The sequence below is a fragment of the Cynocephalus volans genome, chromosome 3 (genome assembly GCF_027409185.1).
Source record: "Cynocephalus volans isolate mCynVol1 chromosome 3, mCynVol1.pri, whole genome shotgun sequence".
NCBI classification, from domain to species: domain Eukaryota; kingdom Metazoa; phylum Chordata; class Mammalia; order Dermoptera; family Cynocephalidae; genus Cynocephalus; species Cynocephalus volans.
The window spans coordinates 78,950,678-78,969,742 of NC_084462.1; the positions used below are offsets into that span (position 1 = coordinate 78,950,678).

Below are 19,065 nucleotides of genomic sequence, written 5' to 3' on the forward strand. Positions count from 1 at the left end.
TTAATTTTTTTGTTGGTCCCCAGAGTAGATTTTAAGAAACAAGAGAGAAGGCTGGAGACTGTCTAACTACTTAAAGAAATAGAAGGGTAATACCATTTTAAAACTGGGCTTTCATTTTAATCAAGATGTCTTAGATTAGCAGCTTTCGAAGCCCATGTTGGGAGGCTGTCTTTCAAGAAAGTTTTAAGCTGACATAAATGTTGCTGCTGCAGTAACCTTCATTTAATTTATTGTCATTTAGTGCAAAAAATTGATGAGAACATAACCTTTGTAAGGTTTTTATGTTTTATTGGCTATAAAAGATAAAATATGGAGTAAAAGGAAGTAAAATAGTATTTTGTTAGGTCAGGGGATGGATTTATGCTTTAACTAACTGATAGAATAATCAAAGGGCCATAAAGATCAGAGTATCTGCCTCCTATCTCTTCTCTTTTTATGTGTGCATTCAACAAGCTTCTCTTTGTGGCTGTCAGACCCATAAGAGCTCACCCAAACACCAGGCCTCCTTTGTCCAAGGGTATTAACTCAGCTGTTCAGATCAAGAATATCAGGAGGCTTCTGTTGCAGACATTAAGCAATTGGGATAAGTCTAAATGAATCAGATACTTGACATGTGCAAATGGGATGTTTGTTCACAAGGGACACCAGGGCTACATTGTGTCTTGAATGAACAGGCAAAAACAAAGTGTGTGAGTTAAATTGAATTTTGCAGGAAACACACAAAGAGATCCTGATCTTCGGGAATCGCCAGTGATTGTGGTGTGAGGGAAGACGCCGGGAACGGCCGACCCGACCATCTCACCCTCGACGCAGCCTCCCTAGGGTCCCCACCCCCCCAAAAGGAAGAAAGATATTAAACAAATTTCAAAGTGATCAAGTTTGGTAATCTAGGCCAGTGGTTCTCAAACTTTAGCACATGCATGAGAATCCCCTGGAGTGTTTGTTGAAACCCAGATTTCTGGCCCCACCCTCAGAGTTTCCAATTCAGCAGGTCTGGGGAAGGGCCTGAGAATGTGCATTTCTAACAAGCTCCCAGGTGATGCTGATGCTGCTGGCCTGGGGACTGCACTTTGAGAACTACTGTTCTAGGCATTCATTTGTCCATGGCAGCTGGGTGGATGTGCCTCAAGGTGTTGTTGGAGTCCAGGAAGACATCTTCTCCCCACAGAAGTATGGGGCTGAGTGAGTCTGTAGGTGTACATGCATGTGCTTCCTGTGCAAGCAAGCCAGGGTCTATCCTGAGGATAAATTATCTTTAATCTTCAGAGCTTTCAATCTGAGATTGAACTGAGGAATAAAATATGCAAGTCAATTTCTTTAGTGTCCTGTTTGTTTTGTAGGATTTGCTTCCAAAGTAATCCACTTGCTTGGAGCTCCTTGAGGGCGCTGGTCACCAGACCCCACTACATGATTTGCAGGACTCAGGCAACATGAAAATGTGGGGCTCCTTGTTCAACATTATTACAAATTTGAAGACAGTGATAGCAGAGCATCAGTCCCAACATGGAGCCCTTTTAAATGCAGGGTCCTGAGCGACTGCACAGGTCACACACTCATGATGCTGGCCCTACTTGTCACCTAGTGGGTACTCACTAGAAGCAAGCAGTGGACTAACTCCTTTCACCGAAGGATCCTTGCTACAGATTAACCACAAGGGATTTCGAAGGAGCTCCTGCTTCGACCTGCCCCCCCCCCCCTTTTTTTGGTAGAGGCCAGCACTGTCATTTATGTCGCCTTTACAGTTAACCTGGCAGCTGTGCACCTGTTACCCCGTTTACGGCACCTGTGAGGTAGGTGTTAGAATCCCCATTTGACACAAGGCTCCTCTGTGACTTGACTACAGTGGTTTGGACCTGTTTTCTGACATTGAGTGCTTTTTAAAAATTTTATTCCTTAATTGCCACATTTGCCTCTCAGAGACGGTTAGCTGTGTGAGAATACTTAAATTCGTGGAAAGATTTACATTATCTTTCAGTTCTAATTTTCCATGAACTATTTGAAGTACACTCGTATGTTTAAAAACACACAGCCAGTCGATGGTTGAAAGGAATTTGAACCCAATCTTCTAACTGCTAGTTGGACATTCTACTTCTCACCACTAAAGAAAGCAAGTTTGAGGAAATCCATTGACTCTATTGACTGATATTGTTGAGCCCTGAAGCTTAGTATTGAGCCCAGTGAATCTAGTTGTCTCTCGGTCTACTTCTGTCCCCGTGTGCTCTTTAGTTCTGAGAACAAATGGCTCCTCAAATACACCCTGTTCCCAGGATAGTCTGGCCCCTTTGGTTTTACTACTGATGGTTTGGAAGGTTTTTCCTCTCAGTGAAGCCCCCAGTCTCAACGCTCTTCTGTGTTGCTACCCAGTGTTTAGATGAAACAAAGGAATTTATTTCCTAGTTCATGTGAATTCTCCCCTAATCTCCCACTGTCTTTCCTTATCTGTGTGTCCCTATTCTTCACTGTCCTGTTCTCTGTGGGTGTGAAAATCTTCACCTGCCAGGGCATGCAGCCAGGCGAGCGTGGTGACTATGGCCGGATGCCCAGTGGACAGACTGTCTGGGTCTGAGTCCTGCTTCGACCTCTTACTTGCTGAACTTGGCCAGTAAGTAGCTTACCAGCTTGTCTCCTGGTCTACAAAATGGGGTTCATATGGTCAACAAAGGTCTGCTGTGATCATTACAGGACATAATGTGTGCAGAGTGCTTTGGTCATAGTACTACCGTGTCCAGGGCGGGCCCCAGGCATAACTAGGCAATGGGTACAGTTCACCTGGTTTATTCTCCAATGCTTGTTTCATGCTCCCCCTGTGCCCCTACCCCAGGGGAGTGCTGGAATGCCGGCTTTTCCTGTGGTGCATCTGTAACACATTCACGATTTCAACCCCACACCCCTCCACCCCCCACAAAAAACCCAAAACAAAAACAATCAATGGAGAAGATGGTGTTGCTGCAATGGGCAGAAGCAGTTAGAAGTTTTGAAGCTGGTTTTCTTTTGGGGGGGGGAGGTGCTGCATAAAAATAATTATACTTTGTAGGTGTGTTCTGATAATGTCAAGATATGAACGTGTGTATGAGTGTGGGTGGAAGCAAGTGGGTAAAGTTCTCATGAATCTTATCGTTAGAGTCTCCCTTCCTTCCCCATGTCCCCGATCTTCCTGTACCCCAAGTTTTCAAAGTTTTCAGGTGAATCGAACCTATGACTGGGGCTCAGGGAAAACCACTTTACTTCGATGTGTTCACTACAACTTCTCATCCTCCCAGTATCAGTTCTCGGTACTTAGAATAAATGCATATATTTATCTACCAAGATCTTAATATCTTTTTCTTTACCAAAAATTACTTTTATACAGCTCGCATGTTAAGCGTCAAGGGGCGGCATGAAGGTAGATATGTGTGGTTCCAGCTGCTTTGTCCCGATGATGGGGGAAGCGCAGGCCCATTACCTCGGAGCCTCAGGTACCATGTCAGCTTCATCCACCTGCTTCCTTCACCCCTTCTGACCCTCCCATCCCCGTGCAGCAGGCAGCAGGGAGCCATCCTTCCTCTCTGCCCATCCTCCCAAACAACCCTGGGGCTGGGCACCCATTCAGGATCCTTAGAACAGGGGTGGGATGCTTTATTTTGGGGTGTGGGGTGGACCTGAGTGAATGATAATAGCTGCATTGCAAATACTAAGTGGCGATGACCCACCAAAGCTTAACTGAAGTATTTACTCCAACAGCCTATGGAATTTTCCACACTTTTGCGTTTATTGAAAACACATGAAATCAAGACTGTAACTTGTCAACTTCATGGAGAAAAATGACTCTGTGGGTGCCCAATGAGAGCCCCACTTCTCTTCTGGCATTGATGAGGCTTGTACCATTCCTTCCATGGTGTGCTGCCCCGTGCTCTGGTTGGCCCAGGTAATCAAGGATGACATAGATACCTAAAACCGGAGACAGTCTAAGAACTCCACGATTGCTGTGGGATCCCGTCTCTCCCCTCACTGGACATGAAGAGAAAAACCAGCTGGAGTTTTCTAATTTTCCTTCTCTCCGCGCCGAGTGTAAGCTAATGAGCACCAGAAGGCCAGGAGCAGCCGTACGACTTCGATGCTGTCATTAGAGATGATCTTGGACTCATCTCTCTCCTTCTCCTTTCCTCCTGTCTCAGTCTAGTTCGTGTCGCTTTATCAGAATATCTGAGACCGGGTAATTTGTGAAGAGATTTATTTCATATAGTCTGGAGGCTGGGAAATCTGAGATCGGGGCCACATCTGCTGAGGGGCCTTCTTGCTGCATCCGTCCATGGTGGAAGGTGGAAGAGCAGGACAGCGCATGGAGGGAGCAAGGGACAAGGCTGAACTTGTGTTTGTAACAGACCCACTCCTGAGATAACAACATTAATTCATTCATTCTTATAATTCATAATCACCTCTTATTAGGCCCCACCTCCCAACACTGTCACACTGGGGATTAAGTTTGCAGCATACAAACCTTGGGGGACACAGTCAAACCATAGCACCCACAATGCAGGAAAAACCCTTCCCACCAACATCCCTGCTTCTCTCTCTGAATGAATTCCTGATCTTCCTCCTGAATTCCTGATCCAAACCAGATTCTTGAGGATCACCCTAGACCCTCTCCCTCTTCCTCACCTCAACATCCAACCACTCTCTAAATACGTTGATTGCACCTCAAGTCTCTCCAGACTCCCCCCCTTTCTTGTCCCCACAGTCCCTGCCCTGGTTTGAGCTACCTCATCTCTCAGGTGGATTGCAGTGGTCTCCTGTCTGCTCTTCCTGTCTCTGGTCTCATGCTGGACCGTCAGTCCTGCCCTGAGCTCTTAGAATGGACCAACCATCACTCTGATGGATAAACTCCATGGCTTCTCAGAATCAGGTTTGAATTCCTCTTTTAGCAAGAAATATAATATTTTTTACTTATCTTCTCTTGCTTACCTCTCTAGCTATATCTATCGACTGGCCTCTTAAAACAATCCGGAATGTATTACTTTAAGTTTCCCAAATGTGGCATATTCCCTTAACTTTTGGGCCTTTTTGCAAGCTGTTTCCCCACACTCCTTTCATGGTGCTCTGTCTAGTTAATTATTCTCAGCTCAGGGGTCACCTCCTCCTTGGAGTCTTCCCTGACTGCTTAGGCAGAGTTGACTACTCCCTACCTTCCACTTTGTGCATAAAAATGTTATCACGCTGGTGGCACTATATAATTGCACCTATTTTTAACAGGTGCTTGGAAGCAAGGAGCCCATCACACCATTATTATTATTACTGTATTCTTATTTTGACTTTCATCTTAGCAGATTTTAAACATACTGTTATAAACTGTAGCACACATACAAATGATTAAGTGTATACATGCAGTTTAAAGAGCAACCACCATAAAATCAAACATTTCTGTGTCTATTTCCTAGGCTTTAGACATAGAAGTTTGCCAATTCCCCCAGAACCCCTGTGTAATGGTTAATTTTAGGTGTCAGCGTGACAAGGTTAAGGAATACCTAGAAAACTGGTAAAGCATTATTTTTGGGTGTGTCTGTGAAGGTGTTTCCAGAGATTAGCATGTCAGCTTGAGTGGACTGGGTGGCAAAGATCTGTCCTCAATATGGGTGGGCAACCATCCAATCTGCTTGGGGCCCAGAGAGACCAAAAATGGAAGGAAAGGCAAATGTCCCTCTCTCTATCTGCTGGAGCTGGGACACACTCTGCTCTCCTTTGGGTGAACATCAGACCTTGAGGCTCTTCAGCTTTTGGGGTCCAGGGCTTAACCCAGTGGCACCTCTGGGCTTTCATGCCTGTGGCCTTGGACTGAGAATCACACCATCGGCTTTCCTGGTTCTGAGGCTTTCGTACTTGGAATGAGCCACGCTACGCACATCCAGTTTGTAGCTGGGCTATCGTGGGCTGTAGTGGGACTCCTCAGCCTTCATAATCATGTGAGCCAATTCCCCTGATAAATCTCCTCTCATGTATCTATATACATATCCTATCAGTTCTGTCTCTCTGGGGAACTCTGACTAATGCACCCCCCGTTTCCCTTTCTGATCTCATCTACCTCTCTCCCCCGCTAGAGGTAACTGTTATCTTGAATCTCACGTTAAGTATTAACTTGCTTTTCTTCATAGTTTTTTAAAGTGTCACCTAAGTATGTATCCCTAGGCAATAGATTGTTTAATTCGGTTTGTTTTTAAACTTTGCATAAATGGAATGGTTCTGTTTGTATTCATTTATGACTTGCTTCTTTCTTTTATTATTATGCTTATGAGATTTATTCTGTTGATATGTGTTGCTACGGTTCATTCATTTTTTTCATGGTCATATAAATTCCACTTTATGAATACATCATATTTTATTTACTGAGTCTATTGTTGATGACTTGTTTTTAGGATTTGTAATTATGAACAAGGCTCCTATGAGTATTCTTGCCCATGTCTGCTGGCACACATGCCAGATTGGCATTTGGGTAGACACAGCTGGAAGGGGACATCCAGGTGGAATATATGTGTACGTTTCCCTTTACCAGGCATTTTCAAGCATTTGCTGAAGTAGTTGTACCAGGAACTGTATCTTTTTTATCTTGGTATCCCTAGCACCTAGGAGAGTGAATGGCCAAACACAGCTGCTCAATACATAACCCACCAAATGAAAGTAGAATTACAAAGTGCGTGTTGGCACAGCCCTTGTCTATGAATAATTCCGGGAAATAAAGTCAAGGGAAACACCCTGTCTACCCTAGCTCCAGCCTGTAGAGTGGGCCTGTTGGCTTGGTATAGAATGATGCATTTTAATAATAACAAATACAGAAGTGATACAATTATAATGTCTTACACCCCTTTAAAAAGGATTCTTAGAAGACCCAGTTGAAATTATGGCTGTAGCAGGCAGAACCTTCAGAGCAAAATGGATTCTAATTACCCTTTAGAAATTAATAATCTTATCCCAAATGAGCTATTGATTGTAATTATAGATTGCTGAAGGGTGAGATCTTGGGTGCTAACCTGCCTTGGAATGTGGTTTTTCTTCACTGCTTCTTCTGGAGCTTGGAATATATAGGTCTGTAACAGAAGAGAAACTAATGCTACAGAATGGTTGTGAATGAACACACATTTACAATGCTACAAAGAAAAGATATGGATGAACTTCTGTGTAGCAAAACACTGCTAAACCCTGTTCAAATGCAATTCATAAATTTGGACAAAGCATGAATTGAATTGTGTTCCTTGAAACACCTCTCCATAAAGCATTATTTAAAAAACCCCTTCTCATATCCAAGCCTTATTTAACAAATTCGATCTTTAAAAAAAATCTATTTTGGAATAATTTTATATTTACAGAAAAATTGCAAAGTTAGTACAGGGAAATTCCTCTATACCTGCCACTCAGCTTCTGCTAATGTTAACATCTTACTTATAATGCTAAGAGACTTATCAATGCTAAGAGGCTAACAGTGGTGCAATGCTATTAACTAAACTACAGACTTCATTCTAATTTTACCAATTTTTACACTAATGTCCTTTTTCTTTCCAGGATTTAATCCAGAATACCATGCTGCTTATAGTTGTTATGTCTTCTTAGGCTCCTTCAATGAGTGACAGTTTCTCAATCTCCTTGTTTTATTTTTTTTCATGACTCTTTTCAAGGGTACTGTTCAGATATTTTGTAGAATGTCCCTCAATTTCAGTTTGTCTTGTATTCTCTCATGATTAGAATGGCTTGTCAAGACGACCACGGAAGTAAAGTGCCCGTATCATATCATGTGAAGGAATATGTGAATATCAACATGACTTATCACTGGTGAAGTTAACCCTGATCACTTGGTTAAGGTGGTGTCTGCTAGATTTCTCCACTGTAGAATTACAATTTTTCCCTTTTTTTACTTTATTCATTAGACTTGAGTCACAAAGTTCAGCCCACACTCAAGAAGAAGGGAATTCAACTCCACCTCTGGAGTGAGGAATATGAGAGAATTTGTGAGCATATATTAAAACCACCACAGTAATTAGTAAATATTTGGGGGAAGATGCTATGAGGCTATGCATATATCCCTTTTCTCCAAATTCATCCTCTTATATAAAACAGATGATAGAACACTCAGAATCCCAAGAACAGAAATCAGTCAAAACAAAATTTTGATAACAAAAGTTCTTTGTTTTTTGCTCGAGATAATGTAAAACAATCAACTAACCTGCTGTTTTTTCAGGCATCTCCTGAAAAGATTTCTCTTGGAAAAAAGTTGAGCAGTTGAAACACACACAATAAGAGGGATGTACTAAAATAAGGTTCATCCATAACCACGTTCTGTGGATAACCCCTAGTGACTGTTTCCTTCTCTTATTTAATAAGTAGTGATGACATCCATTCACAACTTTCTTTTTCTAATTCAGGACATTGAGATTTGAACTTTATTTTTTAAATAGAAATATTATTAAGTTGCAAGCATGCATAATTTCTCTAGACAGAGAGAAAGAGGTAAACATTTTATTTTTCTGTATGTGTCCTTTGTTCTATTATCATTTGGGATAAGATTCTCTAGGCTTTGTGGTGCCAGACTTTAGGAACACCAGTGACAGTTTCTCAAGCCCATATTTTTTCTAAGTGAAGAAAATGGTCAAGAACATCCCCAACCTACAGCACTAAATCTTCCAAGGATTTCTACCTGGAAAAAAGAGAAAGTTCACACTATAAGCATTAGTTTGTGAGTCTATACTAACTCCTAGGATTAATGTTGAGAAAAAGTTCTACTCAAATAATCTCATAGGATTTTTGCCTAAATTTCCTATGTGCATTTTAGAAAATTACTCTTCTTTTTAAGAAATGTTGTGTTCTGTATTTCTTATACTATTCTGTGTCTAAAGCAGAGGTTCCTAACATGAATTCTTTATCAGTCTAGTTCTTATTTGCTAGTCACAGAAACTAACTCTGCTTCTTTGAAGTCAAAAAGGAATCTATTAAAAAGATATTAGGTAGGATCAGAGAATAGGTTTGGAGTCAATTGTGCAGCCAGAAATTGTTCCTGCAGTTAGACTGCAAAACTGGTCAACAAGAACACAGTGATGCTGATGCTCCAGCTATCCCTAGTTCTTTGGGTCACTAGCTTATAATTCTGGGTCTAGTCAAGTGTATCTTATTAGCAAAGCTTGACCTGTTCCTGAGTCCTAGCTGCAAGAGAAGCTGGAAAAATGAGTATCTCTGTCAATGGTGGAGAAGGCCCTCACTCACTAGAAGTAGAGGTCTCCAAGCATAGTATGAAGTTTCAAATATTGGCAGCCAAAATGAATGACAAATATGAGGTGTCTTCAAAATGTTCTGGAAAATGTGTATTACAAAAATACTATTTATGGATTTCAAAATTTTTTGCACCAAAAAAAATTCATACTAACTTGTTATAACATGTCTGAACACAATCTAGTTTGAGGCAGTAAGAAGGGTAAGGTAGCAGTTTGGAAAGAGCCTCTATCAGATCAACATGAATTCTGCTAAAATTGAAGCAAGAAGGGCCGGCCCCATGGCTCACTCGGAGAGTGCAGCACTGGTAGTGCCGAGGCCATGGGTTCGGATCCTATATAGGGATGGCTGGTGCACTCACTGGCTGAGCGTGGTGCAGACCACACCATGCTGAGGGTTGTGATCCCCTTACTGGTCAAAAAAAAAAAAAAAAATTGAAGCAAGAACAAACATCAAATTGATGGTGAAACTTGGTGCGAGAATAGTGACATCACTGATGCTTTATGAAAAGTTTATGGGACAATGTCCCAAAGAAATCAGCAGTTTATAAATGGATAACTCATTTTAAGAATGGAGGAGATGAAATTGAAGATGAAGCCTGCAGTGGCAGTCCATCCACATCAATGGAGGAAAAAATTAATCATGTTCATGCCCTAATTGAAGAGGACTGATGATTAGTAGCAGAAATGATAGCCACCCCCATAGATATCTCAACTGGCTCAGCTTATACAATTTTGAGCAAAAAATTAAAGTCGAGCGAAGTTTCCAATCAATGGGTGCCAAAACTGTTGCACCCTGGTCAGCTGCAGACAAGAGCAGAGTTTTCAATGGAAATTTTACACAACTGGGATCAAGATCCTGAAGTAGGGGCCTCTGGTCAAGATGGTGGAATAGATGGTCTCCAGTGTCACCCTCTCCCACAAATAAACCAACTTACAACTATTAAAAGGCAACAACAGCCAAGCTGGGTCCGCTGAGCTGAGGGGAAGAGGAAGAGAGACCTACAGAGTTCATGAAGGCAGGAGAAGCCACATTGAGAGAAAGAAAGGACCACTCCCACCATTTTGAGCCCTGTCTGCTTCAAGGCTGGCCTGGTGAACACACGGAGCAAGAGCTGGAAAAAGCCACAGCTGCATCCTTTATATGAAGTTGCTTGGAGGGGGCAGGGGAGAAGAGGGCCTTGATGGCCCCCAGGCCAGCAAGACCACTAACAGGGTTCCCATGGATCCACATAGGAGCGAGGGGCCACAGACAACTGAAAAAAAGGAGCAACTCAGAGGCCATTGATTCATCGCAAGGGACCGGCAGATGGCCTGCTGCATAGGAAGTGTTTGGAGTATGGGCAGTGGGGAGACAGGCCCACCAGGTAAACACTGGAGCACAGCATGGACAGCTGATCTGCCCTCCAAACAGCATGGGACCACTCAGTGGAGACTGGTTAGAAGTAGAGAACTGCAGGGGGTGGAGTTTGCAAAGACTCAGGCCCAAACCAGAGTTTCCACACAACCCAGGTGTACCAGACCTCACAAGACCTGGAAGTGCATACAAGGTCAACAATTAAAACCTGAGCTGCACAAAAAGCCTTCCCCAGAGAATCAGCAGCAAAGCAGCAATTTAGCTCACCACAGGGCTCAAGTTCTGGTCCCCGCAGAAAGTTCCCCCATTTTAGAAATAAGCAAAGGATAACAAATTAGTTCCAGTGCAGAGTTTAAGTGGGGGAACAGTGACTAACCCAACACAGAACTGAAAGAAAAAGCAAAATACCCAGAGATCAGATATCAAGTTTGATATTAACTAGTAAAGGTCTAACACCACCAAAAAACACCTATAAAACCTACAAGGACCAGAAGCCACATGGGCTTTCAAGCCAGGGAGGAGGAAAGGCCATGGTTCTCAGCCACGCCCACCCCCCCAACAACCACATCCAGCTCAGCCATGACTACCAGGTTGCCTCTGGAAGTGCCCCAAGCTCCTGAGCCAGGGCAGTGGGGGGCCAAGGGTTTCAGCCACACCCTCTGACATCTGTATCCAGCCTAGCAATGACTGAGCTGCCTCTGAAAGCCCCCTGATCTCCCATGCTGGAATTAGGGGGGACCACGGGCCTCCACCAAACCCCTCCTCCTTCTTACTCCTCCCACCCTATTTCCTTCCCTCTTCCCCTCTCTCCTTCCCCTAACTGCTCCACAACAACATCTTAGAATGTTAAAATATAATAATATTAATAAATAAATAAAAAAATTTTTTTTAAATAAATAAAAATTTTTAAAAAGTTCCTGAAGTATTTCTTTGAGGAATCATAACAGGAAATGAAACACAGCTTTACCAATACAGTCCTGAAGACAAAACACAATCAAAGCAATGGCTACCAAGAGGTGGAAATGCTCCACTCAAAGCAAAAAAGGACCAGTCAAGAGCAAAGGTCATGGATATAGGTTTTGCGGCTGCTGAAGGCATTTTGCTTGTTGACTTTTTGGAGAGCCAGAGGACAATAACATCTATTTATTATGAGTGCTTTCAGAAAGTTAGTCAAAGGGTTAGAAGAAAAATGCCCAGGAAAGCTTCACCAGAGAGTTCTTCTCCACCACAAAAAAGGCACTTTTCTTCAGTTAGTAATGTAAAAAAGACTGCATTGACATGGTTAAATTCCTAGGACACTGAGTTCTTTAGGGCTGGACTAAATGGCTGATATCATTTCTTATGAAAGTGTCTTGAAGTTGATGGAGCTTTTGTTCAGAAATAAAATTTATATGTGTTATTTTTATCTTTTAATTCCATTTTCCACAAACTTTTTGAAGTTCCCTTGTATTCACTCCAGATCCCTCATGGATGTGGTCCCTTATGCTGCAAGTTTCATCTGATTATCAAATAAGTTTGTCAATTTTTAAAAGAACCATCACTTTAAATGCTCTACAAGGTACATGTATTAACATCAGAATAATGTAGGGAAGCCATAAAAAACTTATTATTTTCCTAAACTAAATGTTGACTTTCTTCATATGACCACTGTTAATATTGTCTCAATCTTTTCTTCTTTTGTGTGTAGTCTGAATATCTTTATGGCTTCTCTGGCATTTGTTTCAGTTTTTTTTTTTTTCAGATGATCTTTTCTTTTAAAAATTTGCTATCCTAAATCTATTTTTCCTTCCTTTTCATTATAAATCCACTTATGGTTAAAAATGACAATTAAATATAAACATTTGTGTCTATTCCTTTCAGAAATGGCAGTAAGACATAGACTCACAATAACAAAGAGAGTGGGAGAGGAGACATTAGCAATAGTATTTTGGAAACTAGAAAGCAGGAGGATGAGCAGATCATTGACTTAGCAGATCTGAACACCCTTAATCCTAAATCAACAGCAGGGAAAACATTCATTCAACATTCCACAAGAATGTGCCAGGCACTCTTCTAGGTTCTTGGGTTTCATCAATGAACAAAACTAAAATCACTGATTTCATGGAGTTACCAGTTTGGCAGAAAAGCCAATAAATCAATCAGATTTGTACCTCCAAACCTCCAGTGGGCTCAGGAATTGGCAATACCAGGTATCACTGGAAGTGGAAGTGAATGTAGGGCTGAAACATGAGGGATGGTTGAAAGTCTATTTGAGAAGCAACCAGACCAGTGTTGTCTAGTAGAACTTTCTGCAGAGATGAAGATATTCTGTATCTGCACTGTCCAGTACAATAGCTACTAGCCTCATGTGGTTATGGAGCACTTGAAATGTGGCTACTTCCTCAGTACAACCGAGAAACTGAATTTTATGTTTTACTTAATTTAAGTGAATTTGTTTGCATTGCTACAGTGACTACTGGCTAGTGGCTATTGTATTGGGCAGCACAATGGCTGAATGTTTGCCCTCTTCTCAACAGAAGGGTTTGAGGTCTATTCTCTGAACTAAGAGATACCATGCAGGTAAAAATGTGGGGATATCATACTGAAAAGAGGGGGATTACCTGAATTTGAGAACCTGGTCTTCTCCCATTTGACTCCCCAAATGCTGGCAGCCAGCTTCTACTTCTAGGCATGAGATTAGGACGTTACTATCAGATGAATCTGACTAGCCCAAGAGAAAAGACCTGAATATGTTAACAATGGGGGTTGTGCAATGAAACAATCCAACCAGATCATCTAGGGTATGACCCAGAGCTGGCAACTCAACTCATGTATCAGAGCTTCCAGTCAGCCTTTTAGTGCTGTAATCTTAAACGTGAGCAGACAGTTAAGAATCACTAGACACCTGAGGATGTCTTCCCTCTAAAATGAAATACAAACACCCAAACAAAGAAACCCAAAAATAAATCCAAGGAAAGGGAGACAGTTGAGAAAGGAGGAAAAAAAAAAGTCAAGTAAGAGATGATTTTATATTCACAAAACAAGAATAGAATGCTATGACAGAGGGATAATCAGAGGAACAAAAACTAAAAAGGTTTTGGAAAAAATGACACAAATCCAAAGCTCCACATAAGGACTAGAAAATAAGATTGAGAAAGTCTTCCAGAAACTAGATAGAATAAGAAAGCAAAGAGATGTGAAATGGGAGAAAAAGATAAGAAAATTAGATCAGATTAGGAGGTCTAATGTGTGAACAACACAAATTTCTGAAATAGAGAATTGAGTAAGTGAAAATGAGAAAATTATCAAATAAATAAAAATTCAAGAACATTTCCTAGATCTGAAGGACACAAGTTTCAGAATGAAAAGAACTATTAAGTTTCCAGCAAAATGCAGAAAAATAGATTCATACCGAGGCACCTTATGGTACTATTTTTGAGCACTGGGGGTAAAGGGAATGTTTGAAAAGCTTCCAGAGAGCAGAAGGGGAGGCTGTATATGGAACCTGAGTCACGCTGGACATTGTGTGTGCTCTCTACCCTAGAATTTGTTGCCCAGGCAAAATATCAAGTATGTGTAAGGGTTGAACAAATGCATTTTTCAGACATGTGTGGCCTCAAACTTTTTACCTCTCTTGCCTTTTTCTCATAGAGCAACTGAAAAAAATGTTCTCTCAAAACAAAGAAGTAAACAAATGAAGATATGGCATTTAAGAAAAAGGGAATTTAATATAAGAGTGAGGCGAAGACAATTTTCTGGAGGATGATAAAGGGAGATTACCAGAAGAATCTGTGCAGCAGACCAAGAGAGCAACCAGAAGCTTAAAGAGGATCAGAGGGCTCAGGAAGAGATCATTTCAAAAGAGAAAATTAGTAGTGTTCGAATACATCAAAAGAAAAGTTAGGTCATCGGGAAAGAGTCTGAAGATGATGTAGCGAGAGTTCATGAAAAACTAAGCAAACCAGAAAATAAAGCAAAGCCAAAAAGTCACATACATTGTAACTGTAGAAGAAACAAAAAGCATCAGGAAAAACTTAATTATAATATACTTCATGGCTAAGCAGTGAATAGCATTCATGTAATCATAATAAAAACATTGAATAATGATCAGACCAATATGTTGGGGACATAGAAGTACAGGAAGTATGCCCATGTATGGTCTGTGTGTATGATGGGGAACAGGGACAGAGAGAAAGCTGAATACTTGTTGTCAATCAATAGGTAATGTCTAAAACTAAAAATTCAAGAAGAAAAAATTTATACTTGCTATTAGAGATATGGAGGTGTTGTATTATTATCTTTTTCTAATTTGTCCTTGAGGTCTCTCTCATGATAGTGGCTATAAGCTCTACTCTGGCTCTGATGGGCTCCAAGGATTTGGTTGTGGATGTTTATAACATGCCTATCAAGGGATACTTCTTTATCCTGGTGGACAGCCTAATGCCTAAGTGTCTGACCCACAACCAGGCGTCCCTCTCACAGGAAACTTGTTTATACTAGCAGATGCCCTGGGAGCTCTTGTCGTGTCCAGTTTATTTCTACCAAGACAGCCACTCTCTAGAAGAGCCCTGACCAGGAAAGAAATTAGGTTCAGGTGCATGAGTCAGGTGAGACACAGAGGAGGCAGCACAACAAAACACATGAAGTAACAAAACAGTGTATTACTTACAGTTCCTAGAGAGCAAGGGCAGCGTGCTTCATGGCAACAATGGGAAGAGGGAGCCATCCAGGACACGCGAGCTAAACAAGTGGGTGAGAGCAAGAGAAAGTGAGGGACCTGTGGCTCAAATCCTTTATTGGGGTCTAGATTGTTACATAGGTGGGTTTCCCTCGGGGAGTTCAAATTGATGTGTTTTGAGCAAACCAGCCCAATATTTTCACAGTCCATACAGGGTATGGGGGTCATTGGGGTGAGTCGAGCAGGTGGTATCTAGCTGTCCCATAAGGAGGTGGTCCCCAGGAGGCAGTTGTATAAGGCAGATATCTGGATCAACCATACTGAGCAACTGGGAAGAACTAGGGGGAGAACAGGAAATTGTGACAAGGGTGACTAAGCCCTTTCTGGTATGAGAAAATCTAACTTGGGTTCAAAACGGATGCTGAGAACAAATAAATGGGGGGGAGGGGGGGTCAAAAAGAAGACACAACAATCACAACAATTCCTTGAACTTGTTAAGACAGGTGAACAGATATGATGTTGATGACGGGGGATGGGGGGACGGAAGAATTGGTAAAGGGACACGAAAATCACCTACATCGTATATTGATAAAAAAATTATCAAAAGAAATGGATGCCAAGGCAACATAAAATGATAAGAATTCACTACAGGAGATAAATACCAAACTAGATAGCTAAAAGTGCTTTACTGGAGTGGAGGGAAGGTTGTGGGAGAACAACTGTTTTCCATGATAAATAGCCCTTGTAGAACTATTTCCTTTTTAAAACTCTTTGCATATATTCTTCCAGTTAGGATAAAAACAAACCACCACGATCAAAATTCCCTTTAGAAATGAGGTGTCGTTAGCTGGGATGGCGAACTTTCTCACCTTCTGGAAAGTTGCTTAGGGAAAGATTAAAAATACTTTCAGGAGACAAATTCTTATCTTCACTTTTCTGAGCTTGTAGAAGTAAACGTGTTTGTTCCTGCAAATATCTAAAACGATAAAAAATAAGATGGCCTTGCATAGCTTCCCCCACAAAAGTAAGTAGAGGATACCTGTTTAGTTTGCCCAGGCCTTTTCCTGTCTTCTGCTGGTGACAGCAGAGCTTATCTTTGGGAAACAGCTTTATTTTGATTGCTGCCAATACTGGTGGATAATTCATGTTTCTCTCCTCTGGGCCACAGAGATGGGCATAGGACTGAGTCTGAGCCAATCATCATTGACTCTCCTCCTGGTCACATGATTGTCCCATGAATTGGCACACGACTCACATTAGGACAGTAGAGGTCCTTCCTTTTTCTAATTGAAAAATTGATAGACAAGAGCAGTTTTTTTTTTTTTTTTTGTTACTCAAGTCCATGTAGATAGAGGGATATAAGCCTAGACTGCCTGCAGCCATACTTCCAAAGTGTGAGTTCAACTGTCCAGAGAAATTCAAGAAAATACGCAGATACAGAGATGAGAAAGACGGAGAGAGGGAGAGAGGGAAAGGGAGAGAAGGGAGGTTGCGGGGAGAATGGCCTCTGAGTCCCTGGATCAATCTGACCCTGAGTCTAGCTTCATCCCCGCCCTCTTCATAGACTGAATTTGGAAGCCAACGAATCCTTCCCCTTCTCCCCTTTTCTAATAAAACTAGAGTTGAAGGTTTTGTCACTTGCAAACAAAGGGTCCAGCATGTTTTATTTCATTAGGCAAAAAAAAAAAAAAAAGATTTTCAAATTCAAAAAGGAGAGCATACAGACATGTACATTACTCTCTTTAAAATGTATTTTAACAATAGAGATTATGTTATTGGAAGGAAAAGACTTTCAGATGTGATTGAAAAGAAACCTAATTGTTTGACAATGGATCTACAGGGCTGCTCTGCGTCAACCCCAGCCACAAGAATGTTCAGTTTTTGCTGTTTGTGCTGAAATAAATTTGATTCAATTCAAAACATAGTTATGTATTTTACATTCAATAAAAAAATTGTACTCAAAAAGTTAAAAAGCATTTTGAGTTTAGGGATGGTCTTCTGAATACTGTGTTAGGCTGGCACTTGGAGAAATTTGGAATAGTTTAATGTATGGTTCGTACCTTCGTGTAGCTTAAAATAAATTAGAGAGAGATGACATAAACTCGTGAAATGTTTAAGTGTCACAGCTTAAGATCTGTAGGCTCTCATCCAAAAGAAATGAGTTGTTCTCTGGGTGCAACTGCTGGCCAGTTGAGTCTAGAACTTGCTTGTAAGTTTCTCCCCCATAAGGACTGATCATTTCCCCCCCTCTTTATTTTGTTTTCTCTCCAGCCAAGGCAAGGGGCAAAAGACCTCGGCTGTGAAAGGAAATAGAGTAGAAAGTTTGCATTTTAAGGTTAGATTGTAAGTAAACACCTTTGGTACAAACAGGGAAGCTGGAGAACCCTAGCGCTTTGTTAAGAAGTGAAAAGCTCAGCTCTTCTTCGGGCCAGAAATGCTGAGCCTGCACGATCCCTGGCAGAATGTAAGAAACTGCTTCGCAATGGCTTGACTCCTCCAGGATGGCCCTGCTCTCATCAGATGCTTTCACTGTTCCTACAGGCAGGCATCGCCCAGAGGAGGACGGGATGGCAAGTTGCCAGCCGTAAATAATGAATAGCACCCTCATTTACATTCTTTTTTAGTGGCGCCTGTTTGCACACAGCATTGCAGGAACCTGGAGCCTGAGGAAATATGTCTTGGAGCCGGCTTGGGCTTCCTCCCTCCAGTGTGCCTAGCTCAGGAAAAGGCAGAGCTCTTCCCGGCAGACCATCTGGCTCTCGTGAATGTGCTTATTAGTTAACAGTGGAGGTGGGTCTGTTAGCCTAGCACAGATGCTGAGTTTATGTGTAAAATATGGCTTCCAGCCAAATCACTAATCACGATCGCCTCTGAAGTGGTTCCAATCGTCTGGATGAGGTGGCTCCGGCTCTTATGTTGTTTGTACAAGCTGGTAGTTAGAGGTGTTGTGTACAGGATATTTGTAGTCATAATTTCTCCAAACAGGTTAAGGCAAACATTATGAGAATCAGCATATTAATGTGCTGTGTTTCAAATTAGAATTATAAACACACTTTCCTCATTGGAGGCCTAATCTGCTAAGAAGAAGCCAGATGTTTAATGATGAAACCATTATTCAGGAGGAGCTATCAAAGTAAAACAAATTGTTGTTGTTTAAGCGGAGGGAAATACCTGCTTCCTGCAAGGGAGCTCAGAAAAACTGCTTCAAGAGGATTTTCTTGCTTGTATTGAATTTCCACGGACCCTTCGCTGCTGCGAAGAGCAAGAGTTTCTTCTAGAAACATCATTCAGGATGGGAGTCTTGCCTTCCTAGGACAAACCTACAGGCCAGGACGGTGCATTTCTCGTGCAGGGGTGGTAGCTGATATGCTGGAGTAGCAGTTTGGAAAAAAATTGGTCTAGGAGGCTTTTTGATGTTACCTTTTGATATTAACGCCCTTCCTCTCTCGCTGGTGTTTCTGAGGAAAGAGTCAGAAAGCAATGTTTGGTGACGATTGACATTTATGTCTTCAACTTGTATTCTTCATGTAGAACTGGCTCCCACGTTTCTACAGTTTGGGTATAATTACTCTATTAGTTCCTTATTATCTTTAAGGTGACACAACCCTACACTCTTTGCATCTGTCTGTGAATGTATCTTTCTTTTCTTTTCTCTCTCCTTCGTTTCCATCTTCCATTTCACTTTCCATCTTCCCTTTCCCTGCCTTCCTTGTCCCTGTTTCCTCCTCCTTCCCTTCTTTCCCCCTTTCCTGTAGAAAATCTTAGAGAATATATCTAATTGCTCCTTTAGACGAAAGAGCACACAAACAGCAGGAAAAAGCACAAAG

At 41.6% G+C, this 19,065-nt stretch overlaps 1 pseudogene; it reads right to left on the minus strand.

The window, feature by feature from the left end:
• Window positions 1-15,437: 15,437 nt before the first annotated feature.
• Window positions 15,438-19,065, minus strand: part of LOC134372590 (TBC1 domain family member 13-like) — an 83,868-nt pseudogene continuing 80,240 nt past the window's right edge.